The following is a 13,121-nucleotide window of genomic DNA, read 5'->3' as shown; positions in this document are numbered from 1 at the left end:
GTCACTCAGGTTCCTGTCCCCGTTGTACAGATAAAGAAACTGAGGGCCATTGTACAGATAAAGAAACTGAGGCGAAAGGGGCCTGCCCAAGTTCCCTCAGAGTCGGGAGGTAAACCAGAACTCACGTGTCTGACTCCAGTCTGTATCAACCCCGTCGCTAAATCGCATCCTCCAGGAGTGGTCCTCAGCAAAGCCTGGCGCCTCACAGAAAGGCCTCTCTGAACCTCAGCTTTCCCATCTGACAAAAGGACCAAGGAAATACAACTTACCCTCGGGGGCAAACACAGAACCTGGGCTCGCTTAGAAACGTAGTTCTTCTGGCCCCATGTTTCTCCCTGTGACACACCGCCGCCTAGAGACAAGTTTATCTGATGAACAAATTGTTCTGCTGAAGGAGTCTTACGCCTACTCAGCTGCGAGGCCAACAGCAGAGGTAAATATGGGAATACAGTCTGCAGCTCCTGTCCCTGCACACTGAAGATACCCAGGAACCCACACCTGAGTCTAGCTTCGAGGGAGCCAGGAAAGGGTAGAGTCTTCCCAGGTGGGAGGTGGTCTGGCCTCCTGGCTGCCAAGAACCTGTGGCCCCTTAGGTAGTTTGAAGCCAATTACCGGCTCTTGCAGGTGACCATGTAGTATAGGTTAGGAGCAGGAAGGGGTTTGGAGTAGGATGGGCTTGGACTTGAAATCCCACTTAGTTATGTGACCTTGCACAATGATAAAACAACAAACAAAAACAGTAGCAAAGCTAACATCTTTGAGCACTTAGTGTCTGGCTGCAGCTGAGCACTTCATATGCGTAGTTCACTTCATCCTCATAATGACCCTATTAGATAAGCAACTGATGCCCAGTTGGTTAAACAGCAAGGCCACATGATCATAAGTATAAAGCCTAGATTGGAACCCAATTCTATATGAGAATCCACCCTCTTAACCTTGTTTAATCTTGCTGCCCATTTTTTTCTCTAAATGGAGATGAAGTTTGCTGTGAGGATTAACTGAGATTATGAATATATAGTGGTTTGCACTTAATTAATGGTAAATATTTTTTTAAATTCCACTTAGCTCTTACACTCTCTGGACTGCTGATTCCAGAAGCCCCAGCTCCCAGCATTTCAGATATTGAGGGCAACAGGAGTCAGAGTTGGTATACTTCATGGCATCCTTTGAACAGGCTAGGGAGCTCTGGGGCTATCTGAGACCTCAAGGATATACTTGCAGTCCAGGGCCAGCTAGGGTTTGACCAGACAGGCCAGGAATAGGTTGAGTCAGGAGTGGGCTGAAGAGGGGGCCCAGTCAGGGACTCATGGGCCCTGGGGGCAGGTTTTGCTCAAAATTGGCAGCCCGTGGATGCAAACAGAACCTTGCAGGGCCAGGGGAAGAGAAGTACGTGCTTCTCCCACCTTCCTGAGCTTCTGGGAACTCCGAGGTGCTTGCTGCATGCTCAGCAAGTACCAGGACTTGTAATTTGATGACTTCTCGCAAAGCACATACCAGGTTGGGCTTTAATTATCCACTTCCCTGCAGTCTTCACTAGTGGGCTGAGGGACAGTGCCTGTTTGTCATCACATCTATTAGCTTAGTGCCCAGCACATAAGAGTTGCTGAGTCAGACTTAGAAATGTGACCTTAGGCAAATCATATCCCTGTCTGACCTAGAGTTATTCTAGCTGCAGAATGACTCAGTGGGGTCAGTTGGGAAAGAGCGGACCATTTTTTGAACACCAGCAGTATACCAGGCTCTTCATAGATATTGTCACACGTCACAATTAATCCCCTTAACAATGACTGAGGTAGATATCAGTAGCTGCATCTTGCAGAAGAGGCAACTGAGGCTCAGCAAGACTAAGTACCTTGCATATGGTCACCTCCTGGGAAGTGGTAGGGCTGGGGTACAAACCCAGACCAGTCAGGCCTATGACACACTGAACCACCATCCAAAGACTCATCCACATTTTATGACACCAGCTATCTTTCTATTTTGTTGAGTAAGGCTTGTTTGTAAGACTCAAAAGAGAGAAGGAGAGATGATGATGCTTAGGAAGTCAAGGAATATGGGGCAAATCATGGCTGTTGTCAAGACCACAGAGCATGATCCTGGTAAGGCAAAGACACCCAGATGAGCTGGTCTGAGCGGCATTGCCAGAGAAAAGCAGGAATTGCCCTCTGCCCTGGGTTCCTGCCATGTTGGAGACTCAGAGTGGCCTGTTTTACCAGAATGGCAAGGAACTTCTCTGGACAGGGGCCTGGGTACTTCTACCAGCCCCTGTCTTGTAGGTGGGGGCAGATGGGAGAGTTGCTGTGAAATAGTTTAAGACCTCACTTATACCCTCTTCTCAGACCAGGTAGGGAGTTAGCACCCTGTTTGCTGAAAACCACAGTTACCATTTACCACTTAAACTACCTATATCAGTTTCCTAGCCTTTTCATAACAAAGTATCGCAAACTAGGTGGCTCAAAACAAGAGAAATTTATTTTCTCACAGTTCTGGAGGCTAGAAATCTGAAATCAAGGTGTCAGAGGGGCCATGCTTTCTCTGAAGTCTCTGAGGGAGGATCCTTCCCTGCCTCTTCCAGCTTCTGGTGGCCCCAGGCGTTCCTTGGCTTGTGGTAGCATAATTCCAGTCTCTGCCTCCATCTTCTTGTCGTCATTTCTCCCTGTGTAGCTCCGTCTCCATGTGGCATTCTCCTCTCTGTGTGTGTCTCTGTCTTCTTATAAGAACACCAGTCAGATTAGATTAAATATGACCTCTATCATGCCTAATTAAAATTCCAGTGTGACCTCATCTTAACAAATTACATCCACAATGCCGTTATTTCCAAATAAAGTCATATTCTGATATACTGGCGGTTAGGATTTCAACATATCTTTTTAGGGGACACAATTCAACCTTCAACCAATAACATCACCCTATGGGCTAAGTATTGTTTTCTCTATTTACAAAGAAGATCTCTAATTTAACCTCTCTTTAAAATGGGGATAACAATAGCTAATTCACAGGATTGTTGGGAGAAAATGAGATACTGGATGTTAAGCATTTACAGATTAGGATGTTGCCTAACATGTAGTAATGTTCATTGTAGTAGTAATGTTCATTGTATTGCATTTATTATTATTGTAAATAAGTTTGTTTATTAAGTCCACCACTATGTAGTAGAAAGAGCAAGGACTTTGGAGGATCCCAGTTCTACCCACCCAGTTCTACCCACCTGGAAGGTTATTTGGGGGAATAGATTAGAAGATGATTTGAAGGAATGCTTGGTAACTTGTTGCAGCTGACAAGCTCTGTAACCTTGGACAACTTACTTAGCCTCTCTGTACTTAACTTTCACCTCTGCAAAATGGGAGTAATAGTACTTATCTACCACATTGGAATGTTGTGAACGTTAGATGACTTAATAAACCTAAAGCTTTTAGAGCACTGCCTGGTAAAGAATAAGTGCTCTATGAATGTTAGCTACTGTAGTCATTATTATTATTGTTATTATTGCTATTCTCTACAAAATATTCTCCTTTTCTTCTCTTATTAGCAACTGAATTCTGAGAAGGAAGAGGAATTTCTTGCTTATAAAATGTGGGGGAGAAAATGTAAGCAGTTAAGCTCTAATACATCCCAGCCAAATTTGTCTGAGTCTAGAGATTTAGAATTGCTAGAATTTTCATGAAATAATATAAAACTATATCTATCTGTATTACTTACCTATCATTGGGCAATAAATGATCCCCAAACTTCATGTTTTAAAACAACACTCATTTCTTATCTCATAGTTTCTGTGAGTCAGGAATCTAAGCACAGCTTAGCTGGGTCCTCTGCTTCATGGTCTCTCACAAGGCTGCAGTCAAGTTATTGGCCAGGGCTGGGGTCTCATCTGAAGGTTTGGGGAAGGATTGATTTCTAAGATCACTTATGTCGTTGTTGACAGGTTTCAGTTCTTTTTTTTATATATAACATCATTTATTTGTTTATTTGTTCATTCATTCATTCATTCATTCCTGAGGAAGAGTTGCCCTGAGCTAACATCTGTTGCCAATCTTCCTCTTTTTTTTTTTCTTTCCTGAAGACGATTAGCCCTGAGCTGACATCTGTGCCCATCTTCCTCTGTTTTATATGTGGGTCACCACCACAGCATGACTGACAAGTGGTGTAGGTCTGCACCCGGGATCCAAACCCGAGAACCTGGGCTGCCGAAGCAGAGTGTGCCAAAGTTAACCACTATGCCACAGGGCTGGCCCCAGGTTTTGGTTCTCTAAGACTTGTTGGGCTAAGGGCCTCAGTTCCTTGCTGGCTTTTGGCTGGAGATTGCCCTGAGCTCCTTGCCACATGAGCCGCTCCATGACAGCTTGTTTCATCAAAGCCAGCAAAAGAGAGTCTTCGAGCAAGACAGAAGTCACAACTTTTGTAACCTAATCACAGAAGTGACATCCCCTCAATGTTGCCATATTCTGTTTGTTAGAAGGAAGTTACTCAAATGGAAGAGGTTGTTAATAGGCAGTGCGTATCAGGAGGTGAGATCATTGCAGACCATTTTAGAGACTCCCTCCCTTCCTCCTACTCCCCTCCTTCCCCTCTCCCCCTTTCTCCCTCCCTCCCTCTCTTATTCTATTTGTCTATCCATCTATCTGTCTGTCTGTCATTAGTCTGCTTTCTGCTGAAACTCTGACTCATCTCCATATGCCATACTCAATCCCTGTGTGTTTCTCAGTCTAGCCTACAGCTGGTACAGGGTGAGTGCTCAATAGGTGCTTGAATTCAATTTAAATTTACAGCATAAAAGAACATTTAAAAAGAGTCAACTTTCTCCACCACCTTAATATCACCATTATATTGGTTATATTTGTATAAATATAAACATTTACAAAGTTCCTTTTTAAACTGTTCATACATATTTATGATCATGCTGGGTACCCAACAAGTGTTTTTCTGATAAATATAAGTTTTTACATTTTATTTACTTAATATAGGAAAATATTTAAAATCACTTTTTTTTTTGGCCTTCATGGTTGTCAAACCGTCTACATAAGAGTTTGTCAAATTGACAAGCCCATGTTTGAACGTTTAACCATCACAAATAAGACTACATAAATGTGCTTGTTGAGGGAGATTTCTTTTTCTTTTTGTTTCATTTCCTTGATGTGAAAACAGCTGGTTCAGAATTTTGAAGCTTTATTTTAATATCATACATATTTATGTGCATTGGCCAGACCCAGTTTGCAGTGGTTTGAACTAGTGTGAATGGTCAACAGTCAACAGTAATCAAACACTGGTTGAGGAGATGCTTGATAACTGTTGGTACATTGAAGGCTTGCCCAGAGAACGTTCCCTGGGCAGTGTCATCAACTTCAACTCAACTCAATGCTAAATGAGAGCTGCTGGAAATTTTCCCATGGGCCTTATTTCTGCTAAACCCCACATCTCAAGCCCAGTCCAAATTTCCTGTCCTCTTGGCTCCAGGATTTCAGCCAGCTTTCTCTTCATGGTGGCTACCATTACTCTCCATCAATTGGTATCTGTAAGACTGGGTGGCAGCAGACAAAGAGACAGTCTCCTTTCCCCAAACCCCCCAAACTCTACCCCACATATTCTTCTTATGTGAATGGTATCTATTATTCTAATTTATTTTTCTAAAAGTAGGAAAATTTTATTGCTATTTATTTTTGTTTTAAACATAATACATGTGAAAATGCATTTAAAAGAAAGCATCAAAACAGTACAGGGGCCGGCCCAGTGGCGCAAGCGGTTAAGTGCGCGTGCTCTGTTGCCGCGGCCCAGGGTTAGCTGGTTCGGAACCCCGGGCACGCACCGACGCACCGCTTGTTAAGCCACGCTGTGGCAGCATCCCATATAAAGTAGAGGAAGATGGGCATGGATGTTTAGCCCATGGCCAGTCTTCCTCAACAAAAAAGAGGAGGATTGGCATTGGATATTAGCTCAGGGCTGGTCCTCCTCACAAAAAAAAAAAAAAAAAAGTACATAATATAGATGTGGAAAATCCCTCCTCATTCTACTTCCCAACAATGATTGCCTTTACTGATTTTGTATAATCCTTCTGGCAGCCCTCTTTTCTCAGTGTTTTATTGAGAAAAGTGCACATACAAGGAGAGAAAATGGCATAGTGAATCCCTGTGTGCCCATCACCCTGCAATAATTGTTGTCAATATTTTGCCAAATTTGCTTCAGCTGTTCCTCACCCTCAATTGTTTTTTTTTTGTTTCTGGAGTCTTTTAAAGCAAATCTCAGATATCCTATCTTTCCTCCTATAAATAGCTCAGTATGTATCTCTAACAGATAATTATTTTTTAACACATCTGAACATCATTATCACATCTAGCAGTTCATATTTAAATTTCCTTAATTGCTTCAAAATATCTTTTTTATAGTAGGTATGTTTAAATAAGAATCAAAATGTCTACCCGCTGTGTTAGGTCTCTTTTAATCTGTAATAACTATACCTGTAATTTTGCCTGTATCATTATTGGTTGAAGACATTGACTCACTTGTTCTTTAGAATTTTCCACTTTTCAGATTTAGCCAATTGCTTCTTCTTGGTGTTTTTTAAACTTGTTCCTCTCTCCTAGGGATTCATCACTTTTTTTTGGCCTATGGACCCCTTTTGTAGAATGATGAAGACTATAGACTCCCTTATCAGAATAATGTGTTGTTTTTGTTTTGTTTCATTTTGTTTTTTGTTTTTTTGTGTGTGAGAAAGATGAGTCCTGAGCTAACATCTGTTCCCAGTCCTCCTCTTTTTGTTGAGGAAGGTTGACCATGGGCTAACATCCATGCCCATCTTCCTCTACTTTAAATGTGGGATGCCTGCCACAGCATGGCTGGATGAACAGTGCATAGGTCAACGCCCGGGATCCAAAGCTGAGAAGCCCAGGCCGCCAAAGCAATGTGTGTGAACTTAACCACTGCACCACTGGGCTGGCCCCAGAATAATGTTTTTAAATGCATAAAATTAAATACATGGAGACTACACAAGAAATAAATTATATCAGGAGATAGTTATAAAAATATTAAAAAAAACAAATTTGTAATGTAGTATTATGTGTGTTCCTTTATTAATGATAAGATCTAGTGGAGAATCTAGTAGCTATCGTAGTTTCTAAGTAGTTTGAACATAAATATTTAGAAATATTTGTAACAACAGTAATGTGATATAAATATATGTGAATTTGTGTCAAAGTCATAGGAGGTGCTACACTACTATTGTTTGTTGCCTGCACTCACAATTTAAGGAAATGCTAAATTGCATTTAGAGGATACTGAAAATAAAGAAGTATTTTTTCCCTATACAAGTTCACAGACCCTTGAATTCTATCCATGGGCCCAAGGAGCTCCAGCTGAAATACACTGGCTGTGCCGTGTGCTTCCTGGGGTGTCATATTAAAGGCATTTAATGTCTGATTTACAACTTTTAGTGATGTTAAGATTGATCAGCAGGTCAAATGCTAGAAGTCTGATCCATCGATTAGAAATTTTCCCATTAGCTTTTCTCCTAATGTTTTAGGATCCATTGATGATAGCTGTCTAGATCTATTATTTTATTAGAGATTGCAAAATGGTAATTTTCTAATTCTGTCATTCTTCCTGCCTTTATTACTTGCACTATTTCCATAAAGGAAAATGTGGTTACCCTGAAATCCAGTTCATATGATAAAAGCTTGACTAATACTTGATTCTTCTATCAATTTTCAGACTAATGAGCTAGTTTCCTAGCCACCCCCAGTGGTGAGGAACATTGGTTTAAGGAACACTATGAATTACAGGAAATTTATTTATTTGATCTATTTCAATCGCAGTCATTATTCACTTTGGTGTTCCATTTGTTCAATGTTAGGCCAGTGTGAGGCCCTCTAAATTGGCTTCTATGTCATTTTGGAATGACCGCATTAGTCTTTGGCAGCTATCTTTCTTTTTGGCATAGCAAGATACCCCAGGCTTGGTTTATACCATACCTACTCCAGACTTGGAATAAGGAATCTTTCCAAGAGTCTTTTGTTCCTTTTAGTGGGAAATGGTATTTAAAAAGAAGAGTCTGGGCGTTAAGGTTATTCATTGCTATTAGGTTGCCATTACTTCTAGGCCTTTTCAGTGGACAGAGCTATGGCATGTTTATTTTTTAAAAGAGAAAAACAAATCATAAGTTTATATGATTTACAGTTGAAATTTCAGCATACAGAATTTTTTTCAACTTGTTTGACTTTATTTCTGGATTGAGCACCTCTTATGTTGATAACCTTGGTTCCTAATGACAGTAATGCAATGGCTTGTTTGCTGTAGCCCACAATATACACATAATAGTTTCCAAATAGCAATGCCAGTATCAAAACTAGCAATAAATCGTTACATCTAGTTTAAGATATGTTTGCAGATCATTTTTTATTTGCAATATTTCTCACTAAGCCTGTAAAATCAAAATGCTGCATTTTAAAGCCACTTGATGTAATTATTTTCTCTGTGTGGTTATGCCTGCAAATTGATACATGGCTAGATTTTTTTTATTAGTTTGCATATAATTTGTATAGATTTTTGATACACTCAAAAAACTCTGGTTTCTATCCTTGTCCCCTTGACCCTGTTCCCTTGCCGCCGCATGGGTAATCATTTTCTTAGCTTTTTAGTTGATTCAGTGTTTTTTAGTGAAAAATTATATCTGCTTATCTCTCTGTATAATCTGTATATAGATATAATATGTATTATATATATAAATCTCATATATATTTATATAATATGTATATCTATATATTTATACTCTTTTCTTACACAAAAGAAAGCACCATAAACACTGTTCTGCACTTTGTTTTTTCCATTTAATAAAATATATTTGTGATTATTCCAAATCACATATAAAGATTGTCCTAATTCCTTTTTAAGACTCCATTCTGTGGATGCACCATAGTTTTTCCACCAATTCCCTATTGATTGTCCATTGATTCTATTTTAAGGGTTTTATTTGCTAATCATTATGATGCAATGGGCAGAAGATGCAGTGCACATTCAATTTCCAGAATTTATAACAAGCCTAGACCTGAATCTCCAGCAATATGGCAGAATGGAGGCAGCTAAAGAGAATGGAAAAGTGCTTAGGAATAAGACAGGTCAGAGTGGAAGTCCAGTTCTCCCTGGCCCCTGATTTCACCTCTGCGAGCTTCCATTTCCTCATCTTTAAAAACCGATAATGAAACCTGTCTCTCTTTGTTGTTAAGATTTATACAGACCACATGAGATAATGTCTGCAAAGCAAGTAGAAGAACATTTGGCCTAGAATATGTGCCTGTAAAATTGTAGCTATTATTAGTATTAATTTTGCTGATTTCCTCAACGATAAGACAGGGAATCCCTGAGGGGTTTCAGCCCTGTATTTTTATTTTATTTATTGATGAGTGGGCTCATTAATCCCTCTTCCTGTCCCTACCAGCACAGCTACAGGGAAGAGGGGAGCTAATACGAGAAGTAACTCACCTTGAACATGTTTTCCAAAGTTTTGCCTGTCATCTTGTTTAAAGGTGATCTTTTAACCTGAGTATTGTTTAAGATTTTGATGAAAATAAAGACTTAGAAGTGTGAAAGCAAAGACTGTGAGCACCCTAGGAAAGCGATCGGAGGGTGCCAGTTTGTGTTCTGATGGTCCTTCACACCGAAGCCTCCAGCAGTCCTGCCCCAGGTTCACACCCTCCTCAGTGTTTGAACCCGGCAACCTCCCACAAGCCTAGGGTGGTCTGGTATGTCTTGTTGGCCTGCTCTGCTGCCTCAAGGTCATGTCCAAGCAGGATAATCTGGAAGTCTTCATCTAAAGCAGATCGTTGGCATCTCAGAGGCCTCCAGTTCCCTAAGCCCTGTCCAGGAATGAGTCCTTGTGGGCATTTCCTCCTTGACTCCTAGCCTAAGAAGCTACTGGAAGGAGGAGGAAGAAATTGAGGAGGAATTAATCTTGGAATCCTTCCTTGAGGGGGTACGATTTGAGCAGAGTTCTTAAGGAAGAGGAGGAATGGGATCCCAGGGAGGAGAAGATGGGCCTCCTATGCATGATGCTTCTGTGCTCCATTGGACAGAAGAGGGGCCTTGGACTCAGACCCTGAATGCCTAGTGGTCTTTAGCTGCAGTCTGACACCTCTCAGAACCTCTGCTTCCTCAGTTGGAAAATATGGTTGTAAAAATTGTAATATTCCTAGTCCAAAGCACTGTTGTGAGGATTCAGCGAGATCCACACTGTCTTGTCCTTGGCAAAGAGTAGCATAGAAGCTAAGGAAATGTGAATTTTGTTTCTACCCTCTCCCTTGTTCTTTCTTTCTTTTTTTTTTTTTGGTCGGAAAGATTGTCCCTGAGCTAACATCCATGCCAGTCTTCCTCCATTTTCCATATAGGATGCTGCCACAGCACGGCTTGATGAGTGGCGTGTAGGTCCACACCGGGGATCCGAACCTGAGAACCCTGGGCCGCTGAGGTGGAGCGTGTGAACTTAACCACTACACCACTGGGCTGGCCCCTACCCTCTCCCTTTTTCAAACGCTTACTCCACCACGTCTTAAAAATAAAACAAGTTGTTATAATAATACTACTAGTAATAGTAAGAACTAAAATCTCTTGAGTGGCACGGGCATACATTATCTTAAATTCTAACAACTTTGTTTTGTCTGTAATATTAGCCGTATTTTATACATAAAAAAGCAGAGGCTCTGAGAAAGGAAATAGCTTGCCCATGGTCACATGCAGGGCCTCAGCTAGCCCATAAGTCACCTTTTGTATGAATGCGGCAATGGCGCTCCTTCACGTGGATTCGATCCCACGGGCACAGGCCTGGCGAGTGGAGCTGAGGGTGGACTCAGTCCCCACTCGTCCTCTCGCCTTGTCACCGTCGTGCAGTACACAACTTGCATAACTGTACACAGAGGCCCTGGGTGAATGCTTAGTTTTGACCAAACTCCAATTGAAACCCAGGTCTGTCTGATATTCAGACCGCATCCTTTCCACTGCTACCTGGGAGTTCATCTCTTCCTGTTTCCTTCAAGATCCTGCTCCATCGATGATCTCTTCCCTGCCTTGTCTCCAGTCTCTCCCCTCTCTTTCCTTTTTTGGCTTTTCCTTCCTAGCTGATACACTCAATTACATCTCTACCCTTGAGTACCACTAGGATTGGAACAAATCATTGTTTATAACTTCACCACCACTACTCCCCTACCCCTGCCAGTGCCTAGCTGCAAACCTGTCACTGAATAGGCCTTCTGAGCAAATGCTTGTTCAGAACCTGGCATAGGCATGATGCCAGGCTTCTTTGTATTATAGCCAAGCCTTTACTGTCTTCCCAGCTGCCCTCAGTGCCTAGCAAGTTGCTCTACACACAGTATTCATTCTTTGGCATGGAAAAACTGTTTTTCCCAAGAGCAATCATCTTAAGCAGTCACTAGAGGGCAGCAGGAGATCACACACGGCCTTTGTTTGGACCTCCCATTACTGGCCACAGCCCACCTTGTCTTAAAGACGGGAGAAAAGGATACACTTCAAAGCTCACTGCTCCCTGAACAGTAAGAGGGATCGAAGTCGAGAGTGTGGGCTGGGGGCCTGAGCATGCCTTAGTCTGTGGGGAGGCCCACTGAGCTGCACGGGGATTCTTCACTCTGCCCCTTACTTTCTTTGGGGCAAATAACACAGCAGGACTACATGGGTATTTTAGTACTTTTAAAAAATATCTATTAAAAGAATTCCAATTTACAAACAAAAGACATCAGCCACTACTGGGCGACTGGGCAGTATCCAGGGCTCCCTCTCCCTGCCCTACTGACGGTGTGACCTTCCTCAGAGCTTTAACTGCTTTCCCTTGAAACGAGTACTGTATCCTCTTGTAGGTTATACGATGTCACTCTGAGCCTCAGTTTCCTCATCTGTAAAAGGGGGCAACAACCCCTACTTTATAGGATGATAGTAAGGGCTATGTGAGATCATAGGCGTAAACCAGCTAGGGCTGCATCTCTTATTTGATGCTCTGAGTAGTTCAATGAGGAATTAGTATCCCCACAGTACAAATGAGGAAACTGAGGTTGGGGAGGTAAAGTGACTTGCCAGGATCTGAATCGGGTAGTCTGACTCAATAGCTCTGGACTTAAGCATTCAGTTCTACCCTTGTCTACTGTGTTCCGCTAGGTAGGAAGCAGCTAGTTTAAGGAGAAATTCCTGACAGTGTGGCCAAAGTCCCAGCAGGTGACAAGGGAAGATTTACGGATTCAGACGTGCACAAGAATTGAATAATGCTGAGGTGAAAGCCAACGGCTGGAACCATTGACCTCTGGTGATGCTCTTGACATGTTAAAATTTGTAAGTTCCTCCTTGGGTTCTGTTTCTCATTGATCCTCCAAATATTCCAAGATTCAGGCACTCACATTATCGACATTTTACAGATGAGAAAACTGAGCCTCAGAGAGGTTAAGCAACTTGTCCGAGGTCACCCAGCTGGAAATGGAAGAGCTGGAATTCAATCACAAGCAAGTCACTGTGCTATAGCTTCCCCTCTGTGATTGGGCTTTTTACTTGTGTATTTAGGGAAGAAGCTGCAAATTAGTTTAGATCAGAAGGTCAGTTGTCCTAGGATTTGGCAGTTTTGTAGACCTGTCTTCTTTTTAGAGTCTCCAGTATTGCTTCCCATTCTAGTCCTCAAATATGTGCACACACACACACACGCACACACTCACTCAGACATATATACCTTATCAGAAGCGACGCAAGAATGCCCCAGAGTTCCTGGGATGGAGAGTTCACCCACCTAGTTAGTTGGTTAATCTTAGCATGACCCCCAGGTAGGGGGCAGGCTTGAATACTTCAGAAAGGGCATCCAAATAGCATAAAGTGCATAACTCTGGGTCTGATGCTTGGGATGAGAAATGCAGCTCCTGGATGGGAAGCCATCTAGGTTTAACAGTGCTGTTGCATAATGGAACTGGAGGCCTGAAAATGTGGTGAGTTCTGCATCATTAGAAATGTCCAGGGGCTGGCCCAGTGTCATAGAGGTTAAGTTCACACGCTCCGCCCCTGTGGCCCGAGATTCGCAGGTTCGGATCCCAGGCGTGGACTGACACACCGCTTGTCAAGCTATGCTGAGGAGGCGTCCCATATAAAGTGGAGGAAGA

The 13,121-nt window shown here is 42.2% G+C and overlaps 1 protein-coding gene across 8 annotated transcripts in view; it reads left to right on the top strand.

Moving 5' to 3' along the window:
- Positions 1–13,121, top strand: part of ASTN2 (astrotactin 2) — an 831,863-nt gene that overhangs the window by 638,935 nt on the left and 179,807 nt on the right. Inside the window, exon 1 of one of the 8 annotated variants that reach the window (XM_058523884.1) lies at positions 71–433. The exons of the other annotated variants lie outside the window; for them this stretch is intronic. The gene's annotated coding sequence lies outside the window, so the exon portion shown is untranslated. Of the gene's footprint in view, positions 1–70; positions 434–13,121 lie in introns of those variants that run through there. 8 annotated transcript variants of the gene reach the window in all.

Source organism: Diceros bicornis, chromosome 28, assembly GCF_020826845.1.
Source record: "Diceros bicornis minor isolate mBicDic1 chromosome 28, mDicBic1.mat.cur, whole genome shotgun sequence".
NCBI lineage: Eukaryota > Metazoa > Chordata > Mammalia > Perissodactyla > Rhinocerotidae > Diceros > Diceros bicornis.
The sequence above is the reverse complement of the archived record's forward strand: the minus strand, read 5'-3'. Positions and strand labels throughout refer to the sequence as shown.